The sequence below is a fragment of the Jaculus jaculus genome, chromosome 2 (genome assembly GCF_020740685.1).
Source record: "Jaculus jaculus isolate mJacJac1 chromosome 2, mJacJac1.mat.Y.cur, whole genome shotgun sequence".
In the NCBI taxonomy this organism is placed as follows: domain Eukaryota; kingdom Metazoa; phylum Chordata; class Mammalia; order Rodentia; family Dipodidae; genus Jaculus; species Jaculus jaculus.
This window is the reverse complement of record NC_059103.1, coordinates 135,054,625-135,073,704: the sequence shown is the minus strand read 5'-3', so window position 1 is coordinate 135,073,704 and position 19,080 is coordinate 135,054,625. Positions and strand designations below refer to the sequence as shown.

Here is a 19,080-nt window from a genome sequence, read left to right as displayed (position 1 = left end):
ATTTCTCAATGAGAAAGAAGCTGTTCACAGTGACCTTCATGTAGAGCGGTGGGGGGTCAACACAGGCCGTAAATCATTGTGATTCACAGATGAGATCAACATATTCATATTTGTTTGCCAAATGTGTATTTTAATTTAAGCTTCCTCTGATTGATGTGTGTAATTTATGCTGCCTAGAACTAAGGCATCATATTTTTCTTTTTTCCTAACTAACAGGAGGAGACTTTCTTGGAAACAGATAAAGGAAAAAGTCCAGTAATTTGTAGCAATGTGACTCCAGCCACACATGCCATGGAATTGATGTTCTTCATTAGGGTGAGTAGGATCAGCTGTATGTATACATCAGGTTTTTAATTAACTCAGTGCCCACAACAGGACTCATGATTCAAACTGTTTGCATTTTTTTCTTAAATCACAAAATTAAAAAATTGGGTGGCACATCTTTTTTACATACAAAAAGTGGGGGTTATTCAGAGAAATGAAAGGCTCTTTGTATCATCCTGAGAGTGCTCGGAGGATTGTTGTAATCCTTTGCTAATCAGATAAAGGAGAGCTTGGCACTGAGTGATTCTACTGACATGCTGCAAACTCAACCATTGTGACAGGGTTTTCTCTGGATTAAAAAAATGTGATTTCAGTTTATTTGTTTTAATATCTTAAAGACTTGGAATTGGTTAACTGTCTTGCTCTTGAAGAATGGACATGGTGATATTTTAATAAGATACTACCAATTTAAGGAAACGGAAACTTCAGTAAGGGAACATAAGATGCTCAAGTGAGGGGTGAGGGGAAAACTTTTTTTATAGCTGTCTCATTCCCTAAGATCATATTAACATAAATTTGACAGTTAATCTCCATATTGCAAAAAGGCTGCCCAGACGTACTTAATTAAACTTAGAACAAATATGTTTCTTTATTTGCCAGGTACATTTTTTATCTTTAAAATACCCACTTCCAACTATGAAGTACAACTATGGTTTCTGATGGAAGTCTGGGCAGTGAGGTGGGTGGTGAGGTGGTGGGTGGGTGGTGGGGCAGTGGACGGTGGGACAGTGCAAAGAGAAGGTGGATAGTTTATTAGATTCCCAGTGAGCTCCTAGTCCCACGGTCCTACAATGACTGGGAAGATGCCTAGGATTTGTAAGTTATTTCTTTGTTTTAGATTTTAATAGCTAAGATTAAATTTGATTTTTTTCAGATCCATTTAAAAATCTATTCTTATAAAATATTTGTTGAATAAATATCCAAACTATTTATCCAAATAAGCATGTAAAACGATGTTTTGGAAATAACTGTAGAGGTATGAGCAGGACCTTGAATTTGCTTTGCTTTCTTCCACACTAAATAAAATTAACTCTTTTGCTAACTAAAGTTAAGGACATCTTACAATGTTTAGTGATCTTCGAATATCTTTCATGCAATGTATCTGCAGGAGATACATTCTTTGTGCTAGTCATCCTTCTGGGTAGTGATGGACAAGGCAGCCAGCTGCATTCATGGAGGTTTTCGTCCAGTGGGGGTGGGGGGAGGATTGGGAAGAAAATCTATCAAGTTCTGTGAAAAAAACAAATAAATAAAAGGGAAAAGAGTGCTATCAATGGGAAGGTGATAGTTTAGAGGCAGTAAGGAGCAATCACTTTGAGGAGGTAACATTTGATGGCATTGGACAGAAGTGATAAAGCAAAATGTGACCTATGTGAAGGAAGAGCATTACAGGAAGAAGAAGAGGCATGTGAGGGAAGAGCACTATAGGAAGAAGAGGCAGAGACATGTGAGGGAGAGTTTTAGAGGAAGAGGACGTAGAGAGCCATGTGAGAGAAGAAAATTACAGGAACAGGATGCAGAGACATGTGAGGGAACAGCATTATAGAAACAGGAAGTTAAGACATGTGACAGGAAGAGGGAACAGTAGCTACACAATGTCTGCATGGCTGTTGACTTTGATATATGAAATGGTAGCCAGAATGTTAAAGGGCTTGAGTCGGATGCAATGAAATCTTACAAAAGTTGGCTCCAGGCTAATTTTCTGTGCTCATTTCCTTCCACTAACTCTCTTAGACTACAAAAGCTATTTTAGGTTTCAGTCCACATTTCTGTAGGGCACTGTCAAGGACCCATGAATGGGGTGAGACAGGAGTTGCAGGATCGCGCCTTGCAAATTTCACTCAGGCTGTGTGTGTAGAATATTCTGTGTTAAGACAGAAGGAGAATGGAACAGGTGCAAAGGCCTACTTCCAATTTCTAAGGAAGATATCCTGCAATAGGATAAAGGAGGAAAGAAACAAAAGTAGGGCTGGAGAGATGGCTTAGTGGTTAATGCATTTGCCTGAAAAGCCAAAGGTCTCGGTTCAATTCCCTAAAAACATAACGTAACGGAATATAAGCCAGATGCACAAGGGGTCCCATGCATCTGGATTTCATTTGCAGTGGCTGGATGCCCTGAATTGTCCATTCCCTCTCTCTCTCTCTCCTTATCTCTTCTTGCCTATTTCTGTATCTCTCTCTCAAATTAATATATAAAAATATTTTAAAAACAAAAACATAGTTCATTGCACAATATCTTTTGAAGGTAAAACAGAATAGATTTGATAATGGACTGGCTTCCCTTTCTTCCAGACCAAGTCAACAGATAAAGAACACATATGTTTCTTTTTTGTTTGTTTTTGTTTTTCGAGATTGGGTCTCACTGTAGCCCAGGCTGACCTGGAATTCACTATGGAGTTTCAGGGTGGCCTCGAACTCACAGCAATCCTCCTACCTCTGCCTCCCACGTGCTGGGATTAAAGGCGTGCACCACCATGCCTGGCTCACATATGTTTCTTTAAGAATAGTGTAGTACATAATAAAAAAGCAAAAGAGCCAAATGGTTTTAGAAATGCAGTAAATAAGAAAGGCCTTATATATAAGGCTATATGTAATATGGCTGGAGAGAATTTATGACTTACAGCAGTGACACAGTGACATAAAGTCTATTGGAAAGTCTCTATCTTTTCAACTGCTTGAAAATCCCAAGTGCAATGAAAGCACTTGGGAAAACCCTGCCAGGGTTTCCAAATATACACATGCTCACTACAGTATTATATTTGGTATTCCACATTGAACCAAATAGCTTGAAAATCAGAGACAATAGAAAAGTAGAGGACAGGACATAACACAATGGTGGAAGTACTCTGCTCTACCAGTAACTCTGAAGAGGTCAGGACTGAGTACTGTTTTTCATCATCTCTGTGTTATTTCTTGTGCCACTGGCCAAATAATATTTGTTGGAATGAAAAGAATTTTAAAAAATATGAGAGTATCTTAGGAAGAGCTCATAAAAATAACTTAAATATCTAGACTCACTAGTAGCCAGATGGGCCATGTAGAGACTCAAGGTCATTTCCCTTTGCAAGTTTTATATTGAAAACATTTGCTGCCTCCTCATTCCCATAGCGATTCTGATAAGTTGTCAAAGTGAAGAGCTTGAGGCTGTAACCTTGAGGAGAAAGACAGAGTGAAACTTTTCTAGAAGGAAGCCAGAGTCTTTATAACATGAGTGGGATGGGGATAAAGTTGGTCCTACACACGTGTACTTTATGTTCATTGGCCTGTTTTCCAGTGCCCTGGAAATACAAAAGTTGACCTATAGGTCTACTGCTGCTGATGCTCTGCTTGGAAATGATCTCAAGCTATCAGAAACACCTTAGTATTGTCCAATAGAGTCATTGAACAATTTTCTGGGAACTTCTTAGTTTCCACTGAGGAAGAAGGAATTGTCCCTCTTTGCTTAAGTAGCAGTGTTCCACTGTGCCCTGAGAATATAGAAGAGAAGAAGGAGAGTATAAAAAACAGGAATAAAATTTCCCCTTAAAACAACGTTCAGATATTTATTTGAATATTTATTAGTTTCTCATTAATTAATATGAAAATAATTCAAAACACTTGTATCTGGGTAAATAATATTTTATACTTCTATGGAATAAACTGTTGTGTCATTGACAAAGTAATTTTAGCATCTACTTGTTTAAGAAAGGTAGATGGTATAGAAATTTTTTCTATACTATAGATTCAAAATAGGATAATGGGTGAATATCCAAGAATTCATGATATATAACAAACATATAATGATGTGAATCCTCATCCAAACTTCAGGAAGGAAATAGAAAGAAACTTAGAGAGTATGACAAGCAGGGACAGGCTATTACACTTCATAGCCCACCCCCCAGTGACACTTCCTTCAGCGAGGGTCCAGTTCCTAAAGGTTCCACCTAACTTCCCATTGGCTGGATCAATCCAGGCTGGACTGATAAAGAAGATATTGTCATTATTTATTAATCCCTCCTGGTCATAAGAAAAGAAATAACCTCTAATCCTTGTGACTGACATAATAGTATGATATGCTATAGTAGATTGACCCTACACTGAGAGACTCTGCCTTGAAGCCCTTTAGGCAGCTGAGAACTAACTGGGTTATACTTCACTTTGTTAGAGAAAATGGGTGACTTCACTGACAGCCATCAAGACAGATATTATCAATGTAAGTGTGGAGAAAGGATGATGACTTTGGAACTATGATTTCATATATGTTTCTAGTCATCAATACTAGGGAATGTTGTCAAATATTTCTGAGAAAGTCCACACTACCTCCGTAGTTGATTAGATGAGATTTTGTACGCTGGAAACCTGACTACTTTCCAACAACTTGATTTCACAAATGGAAAAACAGCATCTGTTTTCCTGCAGCTTCGCATATGGTGATCATTGTTGCTAAGACAAGCTGAAGCAGGTAGTCCATGTGACAGTGCCTCTCTGGAGTGCTGCGGCCTCCTGGGACCAGATCACACTGGTCTGCTGTGAGGGGCTTTGGCTCCCCAGGCAGTGGAAAGTGCATATTTAATCAACATATGCAAAGCATCCGTATGAACAGTGAACTACAGAGAAAATGATCAAATGAGATATTTAGAGCCTTTCTGTTTGTATTTGCAGTGGGCTAATTTGGATAGGTGTACTTCATGCCTCACTCAACTAGTTTAACTGTTTAAGGAAAAAAGTCATCCAGTTGCTTGCAGAATCAAAGCAGTTGGAATCATTGTATCTGTGCAAAAAGTAGGAGAACATACAGACTAGTCCTCTGTAAGTCTCACTGTGGAGGTCTCTGTCTTGACGTTTGCTCTGCTTCACAATTATCAGTGCACACACTATATGTTAAATCCACAAATCAGTGGCCAATTTCTGAGGGAAAATCCATCATGAAGCTGACCCACAATTCCCACTATCTACCTCCCAAGATAGATGGTTGTGTAAAATTCAATTCTAGAATATATCAACAAACACTCTCTATTGAAACTTGTCTACTCATGGAATTAACTCTGGTTTGGAAAGAGCTCAATCACACACAAGGGGAAAAATCTCAGAAATTCTGGAGAAGTCTTGGATTCTCCTGAGTATTGGTATCATCATTAAACAGACAGTCATTTAGTAGTAACTATCCTTTATTCTTCAGCACATTTCTGACAGGTTCATAGTAGATTGGAAGAGGAAATCTGAAAGTGTTCAACAATTAATTATTAAAATAAAAGTTAGTCTTCCTAACTTGAAAATATATATTGTAAATTAACTTCATTCTAAAAATTACAGTGAAATGATGATAAATTTGCAGCATTTTATAAGGTTAAATTGAAACCTTTTGACATTTGAAAACCAAGAAATTTCAGGGAAGAGGTAAAAATTGAAAACAGCATATCAGGCTAAAGGCAAAAGGAACATAGAAATTGAAGAAAGCCACAAGGAAAATACTATAGACCTCACTCCTTAACAAATGTCAAAATTAGGTTACCATACAAAGATCATAAGGAAGGCTACCTGTCTTGGGTTAGCTTAAAAACAAAACAAAAACAAAACAAAACCTTCTTCACTGGTATAACCTGAACATAATCTTCCCATACTATCTTCCTTTGTCTTCCCCATCTCTTCTCTGTATCTCTTCCATTCCGATATTATAATATTTTTAGCCTCATATTATGCAGGCCTTATGTAAGTAGCATCTGTCACTGTGAGGCCATGAATGCAATAGACATTTTGTGTTCTGGACAACAGCATTCCCGTGGCATATTTAGATTCTTTCCACCACCTCTTCTGTAATGGCCCCTGAGCTTTAAAAGGTATGAGAGAGATGTCTCATTTAGGGCAGAACACTGTACCATCACTTCTCAGCACTTAGATGAGTCTCCCCAGTAGTCACTGCCACCTGAAAAGAGAAGCTTCCCTAACCAAAAGTGAGAGTGACATTAATATATGGCATAAATGTATTTAGAGGGCAATTTGGTGGACATACTGTATCCATTTAGCCAAACAACAGTAGTAGACTTCCCCCGACTCTAGAGCTTACAACCTCCTGAGCCCTAGGCCTTAGACAGATATGCCATCATTGCACCATTTGACAAAGTCTTCCTGGCTGTCCAGCCATGTAGTTTGTAGGGTTCACTGCTGGTTAAACTCATTGATGATTTTTCTACCCAGCAAGCTCCATTGCACTTTCCAACAGTGAGGAGGCATCCAGCTCTCAGGGGATCCAGCTTGCTTTCTCAGTATCCTGCAGCCAAAGCATGTTGTCTTTTGCAATAGGATCTCACCATATAATTCTGGTGAGCAACTAAGAGCCTTGGCAATAGCCTATACTATCTTGGATGCCTTAGTGGCCTCTCTGACCAGCAATTTACTGGGAGGTATCCCACCGAAGCAATGAAATATTCCTGTAACAATCTATGACTTTTGGGTCTAGCATTGTCCACCCCCATAAAGTCCTTCTGCCTAAACTTGCTCCATTTTATTTGAATACAAATGTGTGTGTGTGTGTGTGTGTGTGTGTGTGTGTGTTTGCTAATGAAAAATCAGTTTTACATGTGGCTTCAATACTATCTTCAATTTTGATTTAGCCTCCTGTTGTCCATGCCCCTTCCCTAGCCCTCACTTAGGCCTTTCCAGCTCTAGTATTCTGCCTTTTGACTTACTTATCTTCTGTACCCTATCTTTTACAACTCGTAAGTTATAAATGTATTTTAGGACACGAATCCCTGAAGTTCACAATCTGAGCCATGTCAAAAGCTGGACTTAATGTGACTCTAAGCAACATGCTGATCTTGAACTTACAGTGAAACCATTCACAAAAGGTTCTTCTCTGGTTGCTGCCTAGGTTCTTCAGTAGCTGGGAAGTCTCATGTCTGGACAACTCCTACCTCAGAACATGTGAATCTTCCGTACTGCGATATTTTCTCTTCATCGGCTTACCATTTTTGTTCTTTTTGTAATTTTCTTGTTAGCTTATTGAAGCAGTGATCACTGAATAGCTTGCCTCAAACTCAAGATCCTCCTGCCTCGGCCTCCTGAGATCTGGAATTATTCCATACCTCACTAGCATGTCCCTTTGGGAAGTCAATTCTTGCTTTTTCTTGGTCTATTGACAGCTTATGATGAAATGAGAAGATTTTAGCGATGAAGCACCCCAGAGACAAAGGAAGACACTTGCTGTTATGAATCCTTTCAACTACATTTAACTGGGAAGCACTTAAGTGTTCCTTTGTAGTTTTATTTTATTTATTTATTTTTTAAAGTGGTGAATTTTTCATGTGGCTTTCTTTCTTTCTTTTTTTTTGAATTAATTAATTTATTTATTTGAGAGCGACAGACACAGAGAGAAAGACAGATAGAGGGAGAGAGAGAGAATGGGCGTGCCAGAGCTTCCAGCCTCTGCAAACGAACTCCAGACGCGTGCGCCCCCTTGTGCATCTGGCTAACGTGGGACCTGGGGAACTGAGCCTCGAACTGGGGTCCTTAGGCTTCACAGGCAAGTGCTTAACCGCTAAGCCATCTCTCCAGCCCTGTAGTTTTCTTTAAAAAGCAAAAGTTTTGATCACTCAAAAAAGACTTTAGATAACTGAATCAGTATCACCAAATACCACTATAGAGTCAATCATTTAGTCATTTATCTAATCATTTATTATAATCAGTCTTCATTTACAAATGAAAATCTGGCATCCCAGATCCTGTCTGATAAAAATGTCAGAGATCAAGTTAGACTGGATTTTTATACCTGAAAATACATACTTAATATCTTGCATTATTTTTGTCACAGGACTAGTTTTATTGCAGGCATGTAGGATAATTTAATGAATATTTATGGTTCTCTTATTGGGTGCCAGCACTCTCTTAGTTCTGGGGATGCAAAGATGGGTGAGAAATGCTCCAATGCTCAATTATTGAATGTTGACAGAATGAAGAAATGAATATATCTATAAGGAAGGGGAAATCCCAGAGCAAAATTTTAGCCAAATTAACAATTCGCAAATTGGTAACCCACTTATTGGTGTGATGAATTAGTCTACGATGTTTTAATGAAAACAAAAACCTTAATAAGATGAATTAAATTAATTTGGTTACAGAACTGCGACCCCCCCATCTCAAAGAATTATGTGGATAAGCCATAGAGAAGGATTCTGAAGTTTTCTAGTCTCCATATGCACAATGTTGACACATCTACACACACACGTGCACACCACACAATATAGCACACCACACATATGACACACACACACACACACACACATGGCCTCTGAAGTCAAACTAGTCTTCCAATTCCAGTTCTTCCCTAGCTTCCTAATCAGTAGAGATATGAGTACCCAAATGTGAGGAAAACATGAAATGAAACATACAGAACACTTGTGCTCTGCACAGTGTAGTTACCACTGCTTTACAAGATATGCAAATAGAGAAAGGCTTTCATTACTTGCCTTAGGAAACCCTGTTGAGTGACGGTGGGTCCCTTCGGGTGAAAAGTATTATTTCCAAAGTGGGAAAGAGTAAAATCTTGGAAGTCAATTATTAGAGTATTAACCCTACTACAACCAATCACATGAATCACTGGGAATGTTGTAAAACACAGCGACCAAGGTCCAATCTAACACATACAAAGTCAAAATCCCTGGAGTTATGGAAAGAGGAATTTACATCCAGAAGAATGTTAAATAGCCAATGAGGTGTTGTGTGATAGCTGTGTCCTTTACCAGTTTCCAGCTTGTGATACCCAATCTCTTCAAAACCTTAGTTTCTTCACCTGGTAAGTGGGGCTAGTCCTGCAGAAACTGAATGGGGCAATAAAGAGAAAATGCTCAGCTCACCTGACATAAAGGAAATATCTGACATATAGCAAGTATTAGCTTCTTCAACATTATTCTTGGATTGAATTAAATTGCCAGACAGCAAATATAAATAGGCAATACTAGTGGATGCAAGGAATTCCTTTGAGAAGCAAATGTCCAGATACTTCTTTCCTCAGAACCAGAAATTGTCTTATGGTGGGGTGGATGGCAGGTGTGCTGGAATAGGGGGTTAGAGAGTTGTCGTCATCCTTCTGTAATAAATAAAACATTTACTAGTGAGAGTGTTGGAGCTCTTATGTGTGGCAGGGAAGAAAAACAGTAGATTGAGCACTACTCACTGCCAAAGGTGGATCTGTATTATTGTTGTTAAGATGGTATCATTCAGTTCTTCAACTTCAATGCAGCCTTTGTTTTTATTCTTTTGTCTTTGACTTGTTATTGAATTATGACATGTACCCTAAATACCTAACTGTCTTCTTTCTCTGTCTCTCCCTCCTTCCCTCTCTCCCTCCTTCCCTCCCATCATCTCTCTCCTAATAGCTTTTAATCTTGATTTAGATATAAAATTTTAGTCTCATATTTATTTAATAATTTAAATCACTTCACTTCTTCTTATATAAGAATAAATAAAACTGGTAAGAAGTAATCAGGAAATATATTCATGACTCCCATTTAGGAAAGCTGATGAGACAAAGAAAAATTAAAACATTGATGGGGAAAATTTAGATCAGAGCTTCACAGCCAAAGGGAAATGAAGCTTGTAATTTAACATCAGGAAAAATAAACACATCAGGACAAAATGCTTTTGTTTATGAAGTACAAAATAGCAGATAAAAGAAAAGCAATTACTAAGACCAAATCTCAATATTGCCAAATACATAAATAAAATCAGAAATCCCAGTTAATTACTTTTAATTATTTTTTCTAAGTGATGCCAAATATATATTAACAAATAGCTGAATGATTGACAGTTTTGAATTTGATCTGTATGTTTGGTGTCATGTAGATAAATACACAATTTAAAGAATGTATTAGCAAATTAAATAGCAAATCAACAATTTACTGAGAAAAACATAAAGGATTTTTAGAATCCTAGCTTCACTGATAAATGACCAGAAACATTTCCAAATCAGATCACCACTAAGCATCTGTCAGAATCATTGTTAACTGGTTGTACCTTTTCTACATTGCTGCATACTTCTTGGGCCCTAAACATTTCTATTTTACTATTATTCAAAATTTAATATTATTACATATTTGTTAATGAGATATATTCCAAACGGAGTGGAATAGCCACACACTTAGGATTGCCATCCAAAGCTGCTATAAAATGTGACTACTCTTTAGCAAAGTATCAATCACAAAATAATGGAAGTATGCTGTCAGGGACTACAACAAAGGTAATTACACACATGGACAAATAAATGTATGAAGGATGGATAGTCTCACCTTAATATTCCAAGCTAAATAAATGCATGAATAAACATCAGAGCTGTCATTTCTTTATTTGAAGCAGTAAGATTTCCTTTTTTGGGGGAAAAGGGAGATTCCCCCGGAAAAATAGCAAAATTCCTCTTGAGTCCTCCTTTTATATCCACCTATCTTCTTTCTTTCCTTCTTTCTTTCTTTCTTTCTTTCTTTCTTTCTTTCTTTCTTTCTTTCTTTCTTTCTTCTTCCCTTCCTTCCTCTCTCTCTCTCTCTCTCTCTCTCTCTCTGTCTCTGTCTCTCTCTCTTTCTCTCTTTCTTTCTTTCTTTATCCTTTCTGCCATTATAGCCTACCTGCTACACACAAAATGCCTACAATGTCAATTATGGACCAAAAGAGGTTACTATGGGCAGATACTAAAAGGTCCTTTTCACATCTCAGCCCTTGGTGTCTTGCATACTTTTCTGGGGGGGAGCGGGGGGAGAAGGTTGCTGAGGGCAGAATTTGCAGTTACATTTACATGTGAACTTTCTCCCACCAATTAAATGAGACGCAATGAGGTGTTCCTTTTATGTTTTCTCTTTTTGTTTTGTTTTTGTGACAGATCTTCATTATGTAACCTAAGCTGGCTTCCAGGTTGCTATCCATATATACCAGGCTACCCTCAAAGTAGTGATGCTCTTACCATAGCCTTATGTGTGCTGAGATCACAGAGATGTGCCACTACACCTGACTGAAGGGGGAAAATTCCTGTTACCCAATATTCTGAAAAGAGAGTACCTGAGAACTACTGGCACATCACACTTGGAAACTAAAGAGAAATGGTATGCAATGAGCAACAATATGCAGAGTCAATTCCCAGCACTCATTGCCAGCAGATGACGCAGAGCATCACCAACTGCAGACGATCTCACAGCCATTTGTCCTTGGCATTGATATGCTTTTGTGAAATAGCTGTGCCAGAAAATTTCCTATTCGTTTAGGGAAAAGGAAGTGTACTATTTCTTGAGCATATAGGATTGATGCTTGTGAGTAGGTTGAGGAGATGAATCAAGCACGAAATCCAACTGCCAGCATCAGCCATTTAATCTTTGCTGTCTGGGCATCAGCCAGCCAGCCAGAGCCTCTGTGGTACCATGTATTCTTCTCTCAACGCAGGAACCCACAGCTGTAACAATCAGCTGCCTGTGAACAGTAATAATGAGCTGATTCATACAGAGACAAGGGTGATTTTGCCACTCTTTGGGGGTTTTAGTCCATGGCTTTGAGCATGTGGTGAACCAAAATTGCTCACCTCATGGCTAGGAATGAAAGAATGACCTAGAACAGGCCTGGAAGTCCCACCTCTTAAAGGTTCCACTACCTTTCAATACTGCCAAACTGAGAACTGAGCCTTTGGGGTATATCCAAACCATAGCAATAATCCATTGTAATCTTTTCTTATGTTATAAATTATAAGACCGGTTTTTACAAAAAAGCACAATTCTATAATTTTCTCAGTCCTGTGTAAAAGAAGTGTGTTATGTTTTCTTGCTTTGGGGCTGTGTTTGCACTGCTTACATATGTATTGCTTATATGCAGTGTGTTTTGAGTTTGCACCTTTATTTTTTGTCTTTTAGTCTTTCAAGTACCTTTAAGTAGTTTGGTTAGCTCAAAGTAGACAATTGTAAGACCTGTTAGGGCTCCAAGGAGCAGTGCTAAAAATCACTATATCAGGCCCTATGCTTCTCTAATAGTATTTCCACTACTACTCTATATGTTTATTGAGCTGTAAAACTTAAATTAGATAGCAGAGTGCTCATTATATGTAATTCCTTATAAAAGAGATATGATGCATACAATCCTCATTAATGAAAATGTTGTCAGGCATGGTCGTAGTACACACCCGTAATCCTAGCAGTCAGGAGCCTGGGACAAGGGCAAGAGATCAAGGCCAGCCTTCGCTGCAGAGCCAGATCCTGTGTCAAAAGACAAAAACAATATTTTTTTAAAATACATATAAGAAAATAAAATTCCAATTCTAACTAACCTTTACTAAGCATTTGTCATGGTGTGGAAATGAATACCCTACTTTATTTCTTAATTCTCATTTTATATGAAAAACATGTAATAAAAGCATTGAATTAAGACATTTCTTTTTTAGTCACTAACATAAATTTTAGTTAATCTATAAATTTTTGGTTCTGAATTACCTTGTTTATATTTTTGTAAGAAAAAGCACATTTCATTTTATTGTTGTACATAGTTTTCTGACCTCTAATTTTATTTTTGTCCTTGGCACTTGTTTCTTTTCTTCTCTGTATTTTGCTACATCTAGTATTTTTTCTAGACATCTGTAGCTAGGTTATGTGTTTTTTTTTTCTTCTCCGTTGGCTATGTTGTACTCTCATGACTTTTAAACACTAAGTTATGTCTTAAATCCATTCAGCATTTTTTAAAAGTTTTATTTTCATTTTTTAAATTATTTATTTATTTATTTGACAGAGAAAGAGGGAGAAGGAGGGAGAAAGAGAGAGAGAGAGAGAGAATGAGGGAGAGAGAATGGGCACTCCAGGGCCTCTAGCTACTGCAAACAAACTCCAGACGTGAGTGCCCTTTTGTACATCTGGCTAATGTGGGTCCTGGGGAATTGAGCCTTGAATCAGGGTCATTAGGCTTCACAGGCAAGAGCTTAGCCACTAAGCCATCTCTCCAGCACAGCCATTCAGCTTTTTTATGCTTTGTGTGTGTGTGTGTATGTGTGTGTGTGTGTGAGAGACTTTTCTTTGCTGTGATAGATTATCTGATCAGAAGCAATTTAAAGAAGGGTTTATGTCAGCTTGCAATTCCAAGTTATAGACCATCATGATAGGAAGTCATACCCACAAGAGCTTGATATACTGCTGGTCACATTCAGTCCTCATTTAGGAAGCAGAGAATGTTGAATAGTAGAAGCGCTTAGCTAGGTTTCTCATTCTTTTTAAAACATAGTGGTTTTTTTATATTTATTTGAGAGAGAAACAGCTAATGAAGTCCAGACACATGTGCCACCTTGTGCATCCAGATGACATGAGTACTGGGGAATTGAGCATGGGGTGTAGGTTTTGCAGGCAAGCACCTTAACTACTAAGCCAACTCTCCACTCTTTTTTTTTTTTTTTTTTTTTTTTTTTAATTTAATTTATTAGTTTTCTTTTCAGTAAATACAGGCAGTTTGGTACCATTATTTAGGCTCATCTGTGATCTACCCCCTCCCATTAGACCCTCCTTATTATTGAAAATGGGTCGTGCATTGTGGAGTTAGCCCCCAGTTATTAGTATGATAAATGTCTCTGAAAATCATGGACCCAACATGTAACTCTGACATTCTTTCCGCCCCCTCTTCCGCAAGATTTCCCTGAGCCATGTTGGGTTCATTTTTGGTCTGCTTCAGTGCTGAGGTGTTGGGGGCCTCTGAGGCTCTGGCTCTCTGATTTGGTAGGAGTTGATTTTTCTCTGAATTGATCTCCTTCCCCTTTGTGCTGGTATCCAGTTCACAGGAAAACATCACCCTTGCTTATTTCGCCAGTTGTCCTTAGTTTCATTTGGGCCCCTTCTGAGGTATGTTGGGGCAGCTCTCTTCTTAGGATCTGCATCTATCTGGAAAAGAGAAGCAACTCTCCACTCTTGAGCTTTCTCATTTTTATACAATTCAGAAACTCTGTCCTGGGAATAAAAAGTGCATTTTCTGGCCATAACACTCATTTTTTTAGCATTTAATATTTACTCATATGGAGGTAGTTAGAGGGTGCTTTCATGTTATAATTGTAACAAAAGCACATGAATATTTATTTGCTGAACTTTTATATAACTTGTGATGTCTTCACTATTATACACACACACACATACATGTTTTGATCTGTATTGTTAATTATTCTTAACAATAATCTATGAATATTGATTTCCTTCCAATGAGCAGCAGATGAGGGCTACCTAAAGCTAATGTGACTTAGTTTTTTAGGCAAGCACGAGCCTTCTAAGCTATGTCCCCAACCCAGTTGAGTTACTTTTATTGGATGGCTACTTAGAGGATATTTTCATTTCCTTTTCAGTGTTAAAACTTCAATGGAACCTACTTTGGTACATATATTATTTCTTGTTAGTTTTAACTGCTTCATCACATTGTTTTTCACTGAGCATACATCTTCATTTAATTCAGGAAAATTTTCTAGCATTATACCATAATTTGATATTAGGTTCATCTTTTTTTTCTGCAGAAACATTATTTATTGAGTTTCCACAATTAAAATTTTGGTTGATAGTTTTGATTTTTTTAATACTCTGTTTTCTGCACTGTTATTCTATTTTCCAAATGAAACATTATTTTAAAAATCTAACTGCTAAATTTAAACATGAATTTAGCACATGGCATATATACATAGAATTTATACATGGTAAAAGAATTTTCTTTTGTTTCTAAATGCTGCATAATCTAAGCCTATAGTTGATTTTCTTTGCATCTCAAACCCATTATTGTTTTTCAGGTCTTCTACCTCCATTGTTAATTTATTGCTATAACATATGTAAGATAAAGACATCATGAGTTACATGACTTCAGCATATGAGGGACTAAGAAAGTGGACATAAGGAAGCTCAAATTGATGCTCAGTTAAATTCATTAGTGATCCTATTTAGAATTAAATGTTACTTTTATAGCTTGATCTTTATAAGACAACCAAATAATCTCTTATATTCTGAAGATAAAGGTAATTGAGGAGGATGAGAAGAGAAAGATAGAAATCCTGACTATTAAAGATCTATACAAGAATAAAAAAACTATAATAAGAATATCCCTAGATTATATGTTGGCGCTAGAAGTTGATATGGACATATACAATGTACCAAGAGAATTTTAAAAGAACTTCACAGAGATGGAAGCCCCAAGGGCTCTCACAGGGCTACAAGTTAATAGGCTTAGAAACTGATGTCATTATGATCATGTTTGCATCATGAGTCAAAAAAATCTAAGGGAACAGAGGTTATACTGGTGATCATGACATCATAATGTGACCAATGGACTGATGCTTTAGCAACAAAATTTCAAACTTCCAACTGAAGCTAGACCGCCATAATAGGGTGCTGTGCTGACATGAGCAAGTCCCTGGGTTCAATTCAACAACACAACCACAGCAAGGAAAACCAGAGAACAAGATAAGTGCGCGCACACACACACACACACACACACACACACACACACACACACACTTTCCATGTCTTCCTGTGTAAGACAAATAGGCCTGAAATGGTTTTTAGACACTGGGATCTCATTATACCTTCAACCATCGAACTAACCCCACAGCTGGGTGATTTCCACAGTTTTGAGAATATCCATTTGAGCTCATTTCTCTTTCTATGTCTATTGCTCTCCTGCATGGAAAACTGAACAAATCTGTAAAACAATCTTTAAAGTTTTCACCTTCCTCTGTGTGCTTATTGTGATCATCTGCATTCCTTTTGAATTAAATATGTTTTTAATCTGAATTGAGACTTCGAACAACTGGGAAACAGTCTGTGGAAGTTACTGGTTTTCTTATGTCTCATCACATTCTTGTTCCTGTTTATGCTCTTGAGCTACTTGATGCAAGGAAATGACTCATTTCCTCAGAACTTTCTCAGCTGCAGTGCCCCCTTGTGCCACTTGCTATGGACTAGGATGGCAGGGATCCAAGAAAAACAAAAAAAGGCTCAAGTAAGATTATTTTAGGGTTTTTGTTTCCAAATATATAAAGGAGCCAAGATGCATTTTCACCACAGCAGGTTTTTTTTTCCCTTTCATTGCTTATATAAAGAGAATCACTTTGTTTTTACAGAGGGGAAACCCACCTCTGAAATTATGGAACACTGACACAGCATCATTCATCTTGGCAAAGGTTGACTGAGCAGATGATGTAGATCCACTTAACTTGGACTCAATCAAAGGTTTTGCTATTTTCATTTCACAGGCCAGATGTAGCTCATCATCGGTTGGAATTGATTCCAGAAGAGGTGTTAGAGTCTGTTGGTCCAAGAGAAAGTCTCATCCAAGCACCAAAAAGAGCCATGAGGAAAATGAATATGATCTCCACGGATCTCCCAACAATGTAGTAGTCCAACACTCAGCACACACTGAGCAATGAGATAACCCAGAAACGGCCCATTTGAGCTCATAAGGTATTAAGTTGCAATCATTGCTGCAGCACCTCCCACGACTTATTTACAGGAATCTTCTAAATGTATGGCAAAACAGAATAATTAATCATAAGCACATTTGGGTTTTCAATGAAATGGTGCTACTTGAGTCATCCATACTGACTAGCATCTGACCACCTAATGCTTTATAATTTGTTACCACAGCTCCTACAATTTACATAAAAACAAATACTCAATTTATTGTGTAAGATGCAATGAATTAATGTTTTCTCAATGAAGTAAACTTAAAAGAATCACAGAAAATTCTTAGAATAATACAGACACAACAGATATTTCTAATTGTCAGGACAATAGGCCCTCAAATCTGAATTTCTCTAAACAGCCTTCAAAACTTATATGGATTGATAAAAAGGAAATAAAACCAAATGCAACTTAATGAGCTAGGAAACAAGTATTCTATATTTCAGTTTCTGTTTGTGTAGGGAAAATCATCAAGTCCAGCTTGGAAATCTAGCTTATACCTACCCAATATTGGGAGGTTCAAGGGAAGAGTACAGATCATGTTCTGTACAGTTGTGCTTACTCAACTTCAAAATCTGAGATATTATGATACATCTGTTGGGATATGGGTTGAATGTATCTCTTCAAAAGATGTTGCAATCTTGATTCCCAGAACTTGTGAGTGAAGATTGATTTTAAAATGAGGTCTTTGCATATGATCAAGTTAATACAGTGTCATTAACATGGACCTTAATCAAGTAGGACTAGACTTCTTATAAAAAAGAGAGAAGAGAGAAAAATACATTTAAAAAAAAGCCATGTGAGTATTTGAGTTGTGTTGCCACTAGCCAAGGTTCTCCATGAGCTAAGGAGAGGCCTAGGATAAAACTTTCAAAGCCCCAATGGAGGCAACATCTTGACCTTGGGTTTCCAGCTTCTAGACATGTGAAAATAACAAGTGGCATTGTTTAAAGTACTCTGTGAAGCCTTGTGACAACCTGAGAAAACTAGCACACATGGGAATTTAGCTGGGAAGATTTGGATCAGTATGCAGAGGCAGGGATAGTGTACTTGTTGGGGAGGAAAGGACACCTAGAAAGGAAAACAAAAAAAAAAATTTTTTTTTTTTTTGGTTTTTCAAGGTAGGGTCTCATTCTAGCCAGTCTGACCTAGAATTCACTAAGTCTCAGGCTGGCCTTGAACTCACAGGTAAACATCAAACATCTACAGTCTAAGTCGAACATCCATAATCAGTGATGACAGTCTCTGGAATTTCTCTAATGCCACTCCACTTGGGATGAGTAAACCAGGGAAAACTTTGATCTCAATATAACAGCACTCCATGGTAGCCGTTGTATAGTCCTGGTATACATTGAAGCCATGTTCGATACTCATAGTTCTATATAATGGTCTGTTTTTGCCTTTCAATACAGGGACCTCCACCTGTTTCACAATGCTGCATCTATGCTGCTGATTCATGGAACTTGTTTTCTTCATCCAATGACATTGCTTGGCCTCTAAACAGATATTCAACCCTATTTCACATGTCTCGTGTCAGCAACAACAGGAACTATGCATTTTCTAAATTTTTAAAATTTATTTATTAGAATGGTGATGGATTTAATAGTTTTTCACTGCAAAAGATGACTGATAATAAATAATTTAAACAGTAGAACAGTTTAAAACTTGTGATTTCCAGACTGTTCTATGTAATATATTTGGACCACAAATGCCCATGGGTAACTGAAACCATAGGAAGAGAAATTTTGAGCAAAGGGATGTGTTTATCAGATCCTCATTGCTGTGACAAAGTAACATAATAAACAATATATTTTAGCCCATTGTTTAAGAGGTATTACTTGGTAGACTGAGACTCTGTTCATATTGAGCCCATAGGACTTGGGGGAAAGGAAAGGGATGGGATGGGACACAAAATCTGAGCACAAATTGAACTTGTACCACAGAATCTTATATCCTGGAAAACAGACTTAAATGTGGAGCCCTCAAGTGAACCTTTGAGGTAGCACCTGAAGTTTAGGCTCCTGAAGACGTTGAGATTAGACTTAACTTCAAATTTCTCCTTTTTCTCTGTCTTCTCTGGCTTTCTCTTTTTTCTTTTCCCTTAGTGCTGGCCTATAATTCCCTGTATCAGAATGTGGTCTACATCCACAGTGAGCTGTTGGTCAGAGAGACCTACTAGATCTTCCAAAACAAACAAGACAGATTTCTGTCAAAGCACTTGATTACCCACCAGAAGTTAATGGTAAGACCCTATTGCTGAAGACATCAAACACTGTTGGCATGGACCATGGAGAGACTTGGTTGGAATCCAGAGGAGAGCCAGTCCTCATAAGTAACCCATTTAGAGCTGGAA

General features: G+C 37.7%; 1 long non-coding RNA gene across 1 annotated transcript; it reads left to right on the top strand.

Moving 5' to 3' along the window:
• Window positions 1–227: 227 nt before the first annotated feature.
• On the top strand, window positions 228–18,263 carry LOC123458574. Its single transcript, XR_006635724.1, has 3 exons — window positions 228–315; window positions 16,520–16,727; window positions 18,140–18,263. It is a non-coding gene; the product is annotated as an uncharacterized LOC123458574 (long non-coding RNA).
• The last annotated feature ends 817 nt before the right edge of the window (window positions 18,264–19,080 follow it).